Source organism: Nicotiana tabacum, chromosome 9 (assembly GCF_000715075.1).
Source record: "Nicotiana tabacum cultivar K326 chromosome 9, ASM71507v2, whole genome shotgun sequence".
In the NCBI taxonomy this organism is placed as follows: domain Eukaryota; kingdom Viridiplantae; phylum Streptophyta; class Magnoliopsida; order Solanales; family Solanaceae; genus Nicotiana; species Nicotiana tabacum.
The window spans coordinates 104,527,455-104,536,898 of record NC_134088.1 but is presented as its reverse complement, the minus strand read 5'-3'; positions in this window follow the sequence as shown (position 1 = coordinate 104,536,898).

The window sequence follows — 9,444 nt, the reverse complement described above, 5'->3', positions numbered from 1 at the left end:
TATATACTTATGCTCCATGTCAAAAGTACTGAATTTACATGAACCATTAGTTTTTGAACTCTATCCGCCACCAGGCCGGTGGAGGGAGTTAGTGGAGGCTGGCTGTGGAGGAGGGGATTAGTACAATGCAGAGTCCAGTAATTATCTGGTTTTCATAATAGAGGAGGGCTTGAGTCGAGGGCAGATTTAGGGGGACGGAAGGGGTTCATACTTTCGTCGGAAAATCACACTGTTATATAAGGCAAAATCAGATTTGTGTCTCTATATATTTTATTTTGAATCCTCTTGACACAGCCTAAAAAGCGTAGCCCAGTGGGTTCAGAACCTTTATAAGGTTGATAGTTCAATTCTCATTGGCCATAATTTCTTTAAATTTTTTTAACTTTTTCCTTCTTTGAACTCCCTTAGCGAAAATCCCGATGGCTTGAATATATGGATCTTCAACCGTCTGCAGATCTCTTTTGTATGGTTGTTGACACTCATCCTGTAAAGAAACTACTACTACTACTTATTATGAGGAAATCTAAAAGCGAGGATGTAATGCACACATAGGCGGATTCAAGGTTTTAGGTTTATGAGTCCCTACAAAAATTTCGAGCTAATATACAATACTAAATGGATGAACGGACTGAGTTTCAAGTTAAATATTTTTATACATTTAATGAATTTTTTAAAACCAATACAGGTTTTAGACAAAAACTATTGGGTTCATGGGAACTCGCAGCTATTTTGCTGAATCTGCCCATGACTGCACAGACATATTCTTTTTTATTCATTTGGAGACCATTACTATTTTGGAAGAGTTACCTTTTTTTAGGTCAATTTTAGCATGATGTATTATGCACATATAACTTAAATTCTTAATAAATATGTATAAAAAGTGATATTTAATATTTGTATAGTATAATTTTTCAAAGAAAATTGATCAACTAGCCACCCTTTGGATATTACGTCGGCATTTGGACTTTCCCCACGAAAGGATGAAATTACGTAGGCTTTTGGACTTTGCCAAAACGTTGAACGCTTGACCAAGTCATAAATGTGAAAGACAGCAATTTTAGCCAATATTCAACTTGTTCTGGGTTTGGTTCAATATGGACTCATATCCAACTACCTATGTTGGGAGCTTGGTGGGCTACATTTTGTCAATTTCAAAAGTAATTTTCACTGTCCAAAAATATTTGCTGTAAAGTTAGAATTGGGACAGTTTTCTTCTTGAATTGCAATAGGAAGCTTCCTATACTATTAAATATCTACAGAATCAGTACATATATTCATTCATTCCTTATTCAACGAGACTCTCGTTGTTGAGCTAACATGTAACGTTCTAGGACTTTCACTTCTTTCAGAGGCAGACTTCATTTCAATATTTGTCATGTTTCTCCCACTTGGGAAATGAGATATTACTAAGAAAGTCAATACAAAGAACACCATTTCCTTTGTCTACATCCATCCCTATAAGGTAAAAACAGATAGGACAAAAGAAAAACAAATCTTTCTTTGATATAATTAAGACTAAAAAAAGGTAGAAGAAGAGAATGAAAACCTAAATCTTACATAAGCAAATAAGAAAAATTAGATGTTAAAAAGACAAAAAAGTATGAATAAGTAATAATACTTAGAATAAATCTTGCAAGTCGCAAGGTATAGGAATTATGTTTGTAAAGGGGAAAATTCTATTCAAACTAACATCAATTTTTTTAGTGAAGCATGCAAATTGGAAAGATAAAAAATACACCAGAAATCTCTTAATTATAACTACAGAAAAATACTACGTCTATATTTTTTTGAAATCTGGAATGTATCTTCAAATACCACTTGATACTATCATTGCCTGGAATTAGACCTATCACGGAAGGCAGCGTTAGTCCCACGGCATGGGCATTAATAAGCCAACAATTTTTTTAATATTTCTAAGAAACTAAAAATTTAAAAATAGATAAAGGAAATAAATATATAAAAATTATATAAATGCATCTAAAGTTATATAAAATTCAACACAGCAAATGCAAAATAGTTTATTTCATTTTATATAATAATAATATAATTTAATGTGCCTAAATATAGAAAAGCAACACATATAAGTTTTAGTCGGGAAAAAGAAAATGTGATATAAAGCATACATTGTGAACTATTGAGGCATCAAAAAGCGTGGACTAGTGGTAAATAAAATTGGTGTAAATTTTTTAAGCCGAGTTCAAATTTCAAATTTCCAAGATCAATCTCAACATTTCGTCATTTAACGTAATACTACGAAATTCCAATCACTATTCACTATCTGTTAGGTAGTAGAGTTCTTTCTCAATTATTTTATGTCGCTAGCTCTGTGATTTCTTGTGTTGTCTTCAACTATTCTATAAAAAGTACAAGACAAGAAAGGTCCTATTTAGTGAATTATGATATCACTGTATTTGGATATGTTGATCTAACCAAATTATGTCATCCCATACGTAACTTATTTTTCTCCTATTAAACTTGATTGGAAAGAAGGAAACAAAAACTAAGGGGCACGAAAGGAAGAATTCTAGAAATCTCCTTGTTTAACTTTGGAGAAGTAAATCAAACAGAAAGGAGGAAAACATATCATTTTAGGTTGCAGGTATTGAACCGGTAAAAATATGCAGTTACGTATTGAAAAAATGTAGATGTAAAATCGTCATACATTACAATTCTACCTTCTTCTATCTACTTTCTCTTTTTATTTCCTTTTATTTCGAGGAGAAATTTGACAAATAGCTCCTTTCAGTTTCTGCATCTGGCACAAATATGACTAGGAAAGAAAGAAATATACAGTAAATTTCTAATCACAGGGGATTTCTATAGCACTGTCATGTCAAAATTGCTTAACTTCTATGTCTACAATGAAATCAATTAAGATTGAAGTTGAATTGACAGTTTCCATGTCTATTTTGTTATTTGTTTTTATTAAGATTAAGACGTATGAATTTGAATACAAATCTGAATATTAATATGTGTATTAAGATTAAAACGTATGAATCTGAATTCATATTTGAATATTAAAATGTTGTATTAAAATCTTATTTTTATTTAAAAATTAATAAATATAAATTCAAATCAAATAGTACTAATTAATCTAATACTATATTAATAAAATATTTTTAAAAATTATATGGTGGTTGGTGGTGATGATGGCTAACAATGGTGGTTGTCGGTGGTGACTGATGGTGGTGCTGGTTGATAATGGTAATTATTAGTAGTAGATGGGAGATGACAATAGTAGTTATATAAAGGTGGTGGTTAATACTTAATAGAGATGGTGACCGATAACAATGATGTGTGATATATAGTGGTGGTTATAGTGGTGGTTGTTGATTGTTGTGATAATGGTGGTTGGTAGTGATGGTTGTAAATGATGATCAGTGGTAGTGACAACTGACATTCGTGCTTGGCAACAATGATGGTTGTGACTTAGGATTGGTAATTGATGGTGGGTAGTGGGTGGTGATAGTCTATAATAGTGAGAGACAACAATAGCAATGATGAAAGTGATTAGTAGTGAAAGTGTAAGAGCAATAGTAAATATCATTTTTACGTGGATTCTTGAATATAGAATATCTTAATGATATTAAAACTCTGATATATATATATTAATCATTAACATCTATTCAGACTCATTAAGTGGTTGTAAAATTGAAAAAATAAATTAAACAGACTTAATGGCTGAGATCTGAATGATTAAAATTCAGATCTAAAAAAACAATCATACTTAATGACTGAGATATGAATGATTAAGATTCAAATCTTCATTAATCGTAAACAAAAGAGGCCATTCTCCTATGTTTCTTTGTGACCTCTTTCTTTTCTTTGCCATGCATGTACAATCTCATATATTCTACGGTTCTACCTTTTACAACGTAAGAAGATAACATGATTATGGCGTATGCATATCCAATTAGCCAAATGTCACAAATTTGATTATGTGATGTTCATGACGAGGGCGGGCCAATGAATAAGTTTGGAAATCAACAAAAATCAGGGCTGGACATGGCATTGTCCAAAAGATAAATTTGTGCGAGCCTAGACCTAAGGTGGACAATACGTGTCATGAACTTGGGTCGTGAAAGATAAACCATGAGTAAGAACATGAAAGCAATTTATGGAGATAAAAGTTTGGAAATCAACAAAAATAAGGGCTCGACGTGGCGTTGTCCAAAAGATAAATTTGTGCGAGTCTAGACCTAAGGTGGACAATACGTGTCATGAACTTGGATCGTGAAAGATAAACGGTGAGTAAGAACCTGAAAGCAATTTATAGAGATAAAAGTTTGGAAATCATAGTACAAGAAAAGAAAACTTCAGGAGGGCAAATGCTCTCTCCCAAAATTGAAAAAATAGTTTAAGTCTTTACGGTATGCTGCTAATTCCTTTTTTTCCAGTGGGCAGTCCTCCTCTTCCCCTTGTCACCTAAAAGTGAAGTGCACTTGTTTTGTAAAGCACAAAGCAAAGAAACTCAAGAAAAGGAAGAGCATTAAATTGTGGAAATTACAAATAAGTCCATTATTATGGCAAAATCTTACAAAAGCTGTCAAGGGTATAGTAGTCATTAACAAGCTAAAGCCCATTTTTTCTTTTTGGCTAATCCACTATTGCAAAGTAGTAAAATAATGTAAAAAGAAGCATAGAGCATATGTGTCTAATAATTATTTTGTTTCCTGTGAGAAAAGGCCAAGTAAAGTTGGCTTGAAAAAGCTAAAACATGAAAATAATTGAGCACTTGGTTTTACTAAAAGCTAAGTAGTCAGAGATCAAGAACAAAATTTGAACTGTGGCTGAAAACACTTTAAAGTACAATGTCAAAGAAAGTTCTTGGTATTTGCTTGAGGCTTTAATTTATTTATTATTTCAAAACAATTAACATATGAAAGATGTGTGACTCAATGATTTTCTTATTGCTAGACTACTAGTATGGACCCATTTTGGAGATAACCCTCTTAGCTAAGGAAAGAAATTTTTCTAGTGGTCAATGAATGCTCAAAATTATACTACAGTCTATTCCCTCCGTTTCCATTTTGTTTGTCGCGTTTCGGTTTTGAGAATCAATTTAATTAATCTTTATAGTTATTTTAGAATAAATTATCTTAATATTTTAAAACTAAAATTTAAATATTTAAAAATTATTCAAAAAGTACTATAATTTATAAATTTTTTCATACCAATATAGTGCAAAATACATGTTAAAATATTGGTCAAAGTATAATTTGACTGTCGAAAATCAAAACGTGAAAACGAAATGAGAAGAGAGGGAGTATCACTAGTCGCTTACTTACTCAAAATTACGATCGGAAAGCTCAAAATTAGCATTCCAATTTTATCCTTTATAATATGATAGGTAGAAATCCGTTTGATAGAAAGTTCATTCATCTATAATTAGAAGAGAAAAAAAAAAGTGAAATTCTCAGCACACTCATTTAAAAAATAATTTTGGTACTTACTTTGCACATATTTTGGCTTGCACTTTGTATGCATTTGCACGATGAAACACATTTACATAAAATGGGTCGCAAGAATTAATGGAATAACTATATTATAAACTATTGTCACTTTCATAATCTCAGTATCGACGCTTTTTGTTAAATTTACTTTTGATAAAGTAGGAATCAAAATTAGTTCTGCAATCATTTTCGATTAAGCCAACTAATACATCTGAATATTACACACATCTGACTGTTGCTGAAAGTGTGTCTTTATACACACAGTTGAGTATGTCTAAAATTTCTTTATTTATTTGTTGGACAGTCCAAAATTAATATCGTCAAAATATGTCAAGCAGGTTTACCTTCTGTTTTACTCAGGTCAGTTGCAACTCTAAAACTTGGATCCAAAAATAAATAAAATAAACAAATTAAGGGAAAAAAGTCATTTTGGCAAATATAAGAGAGATATTAGGTTTGAGGATGCATGTGTCAAACTCTAATGACGGTTTTAAAGATGTATACACATATCTAAAGCAGATTATATCACTGGCCAGTTGAATTGTTATATTTGAATAGCTATAAGACCGATCGACTATATTATATGGTTAGTGAATGTTGGAGTACTAAAGTTCAACATATTCATTATTCACTAGATGAGTGTTGCAAAAATATGAATACTAAGATGTACAGTCACACAAAATTAGATAAGATTAAAGATTAACGCATTTGTCAAAAGGTGTAAGTAGCACACATTGAGGATAAAATGACAGAAGATCATTTGGGATAATTCAGTCATGTCATGTGTCGATCTACATATGCATCAGTTTGTAGGTGTGAAACTATAAAAGGGGACGGAGACCTAAAATCAAATGGAAGAAAGTTGTCTAAAAGACTTTCAAATCGTTGAAATTAATGCGAACTTAGCAAAGGATAGGACATGACGGAAGAGGAAATCTATACAGGTGTTACCTATGATGATGATACTAATTGAGCTTAAATGAATAAGAATTTATATCACTGGCCCCAATTTATTTTTATTTTGTTTTTAAATAAGCATGTGTTTTTGCTTTGGGGGTAGAAAGAAATAATTTCTGGCTGTCAAGCTCAACATCTTCCTTCCATATTTGAGTTGTTTTTCATAAATAGAAAAGTAATATTCCCTGGGGAACAGCTCATGCAATCTGATAACTTAGAGGAACAATGATATTCAGGATATTATATTTTCCTTTGTAGCCAAAAAAAAAAACAGAATATTAACTTTAATTATTATTTTTCTCGACAGAAAACACTTTAATCAAATGAATTCCTAATTAAATTGCATCACGTTCCATTACACGTGTATCTGTTCTTTCAACAATGTCTTCCTACAAGGCTACAATTATTTCCTGTAAATTCCACATTTATCCACGATATTCAACGTACCTATGAATTAAAATTCATTATTTTAATTATATTGATTAATTAGGACATTTATATATAAATTTATATTGATTGTATAATTTATAAACCCAGAGACCTTATAAAGGTCAATACACACTACCATGCTTTAAAATGCTGGATTATACGACATTATCGTCGATGACAAATATTAGTTTAACTCCCAAGCCGCGAGAAATAAAACAAAATGATAAATAATTACAATTGTTAAAATAGTGTTAATTAATTGTACACCCCAGTTCCAGTTGCAAAGATGATAATTATTTTACTGATTGTTTCAGATGGGTAAAACTCGTTTTTATATGAATCTCTATTAATGCAAGGAATAGAAATAAAAATCCTTACAATCCCAAGTAATGAAAGATAATCTAAAAAATTCGTAGTTAGAGTATAATCTAATTTACTCTGACAGAGTGAAGCTTCCCCAACTAACAAACCAACTATAGAGGAATATAGGACCAAAATAACAATAAAAATGGAATTAATAAAAGAAAGCATGCTTCACAACATTTGATGAATATATATTTAAAAGTTTTGTTCACTGATATACGAAATTTTACACTATAAAATAAAGTATACATTAACATAGGTAAATCTTCATTGTACTTTATATGGTACAATAATATATAGTATAGTTGGTGAAATATCAACATGAAATATCAATTACAGTGGACTAATTATTTACATTATCAATATTTATAACTTAAATTCAACAAAAGAATGAAAAAAAAATCCACTCTTCCACCTTTCTTGCTTTTGTTCCAATTTTTATTCCTGCTTCTTTTTTTTTTTCTTGAGCCCGGGTTCTTTCGAAAATAGTATTTTTACCTTCACAAGGTAGGGGTAAGGTCCACAAACTCTTTATCCTCCTCAGACTTTACTATGTAAAATTACACTAGATTGTTGTTGTAGTACTCTTCCACCTTTGTTATATTTTATGTGGTACTAACTTTTATTAGTCCATTAAAAAGAATAACATCAATCTATATTTAAAATTAATTTGATTTTTAATTTTTTAATCTCAACAACATACTTTTAGCAAAAATTCATGCCATATTTAATACTATAAAATCCAAAAGTAATTTTTATTAAACTTTACTCAAGATAAATTAGATTATATAAATTATAACGGTAAGAGTCGTGTATTAAATAAACTTTCCCAAAGTATTAATTATGACAAATATAGTATCCGCTCGATAAGCGTAGAATATAAATCATATTGTGTTATCTAATTTGTTTGACCACATTATATCATATTGATTGAATTAAATTTCAATTCCCTTTTATCCAGTAAAACATGCCTAATAAAAAGTCTTATATAATTAGAAAAGATTCATACGGTCATCGAATAACTTTTTAGTTTCTCACTTTTATTTATTACGTAATCTACTATATTTAGTATTTTTTTTAATTTACTATGACGTTTTATTAGCTTGTTACTTGACTTAATATTTTTGTTAATTCTCTTTTTTTAATATAATATAAATATAAATATATATTTTTCTTACTCCTAAATTTTTTTCTTGAAACTTTTTCCATTGTATATATTCATTTGAATTCGTCCAAAATATAAATTAGTTTTTTCTTTATTAGTTATAATTCTACTAATTTTTTTAATAATTGATATTTTTGTATTATATCCCTATAAATTAAGTTTTTCTTCTCCTTTGACTTTTTACTAAAATTTTGATTTTTAGATTTAATTACTAAAGTCAACCCTCTTTTAAAATGATGCTTTATTGCTTGGTATCCTTCCATTGCCTAATATTTTTTATTTTTGACTTTATTTAAGTTACGTGATATTTTACATATGTATGATTTTTGTCATTATAACTCAAACCGCTTTCTGATTTAAATTTCTAATAAATTTTATCATTTTATATTTTATATCATTTTTTTCTACTTTTATTTCTCAATTATCGTTATTGCTTTATTCGTTGCTCAGTATGATTGCATTATTTTGTGAATTTCTTATTAGTTTGCCTTTAAATCTAATGTCCTTGCTTATTACCTTTCTAGATCCTACTATGTGGGATAATATTGGTTTTTTTTGTTGTTGTTGTACTCTTCTACCCAGTGACGGTGTCTGATGAGATCATGACTAGTGGGAATTAAACTAATGACATTGCAAAAATTTCGAACCTCATTGACCACTATTCAAAATATAATATATAAAGATACAAAATAAATTTTGCCTTATATGTACCGTGTAATTTTCCGGCGAATAAGGTGAACCCCTTTTGGCCCCCTAAATATGCCCCTGCTTCCACCTTTGTTACATTTTATGTCGTACTCCCTCCGGTCCACAATAAGTGATTTTTTGATCATTTTTTGTGGTCCAAAATAAGTGATTTTTTCATATTTCAAGAATGAATTAATTATTTTTTCCTAGACTGCCATTGGAGTAAATAGTGTTGGAGTATGTGTTAGGAGTGTTTATGTGAAGAGATAATAAATGTTAATATGGTCGATTTCATTGCTAATGAATGTTAAAATGTGAATTTCTTAATCTGTGTGAAAACAACCAAAAATCACTTATTGTGGAGCAGAGAGAGTACTAATTTTTATTAGT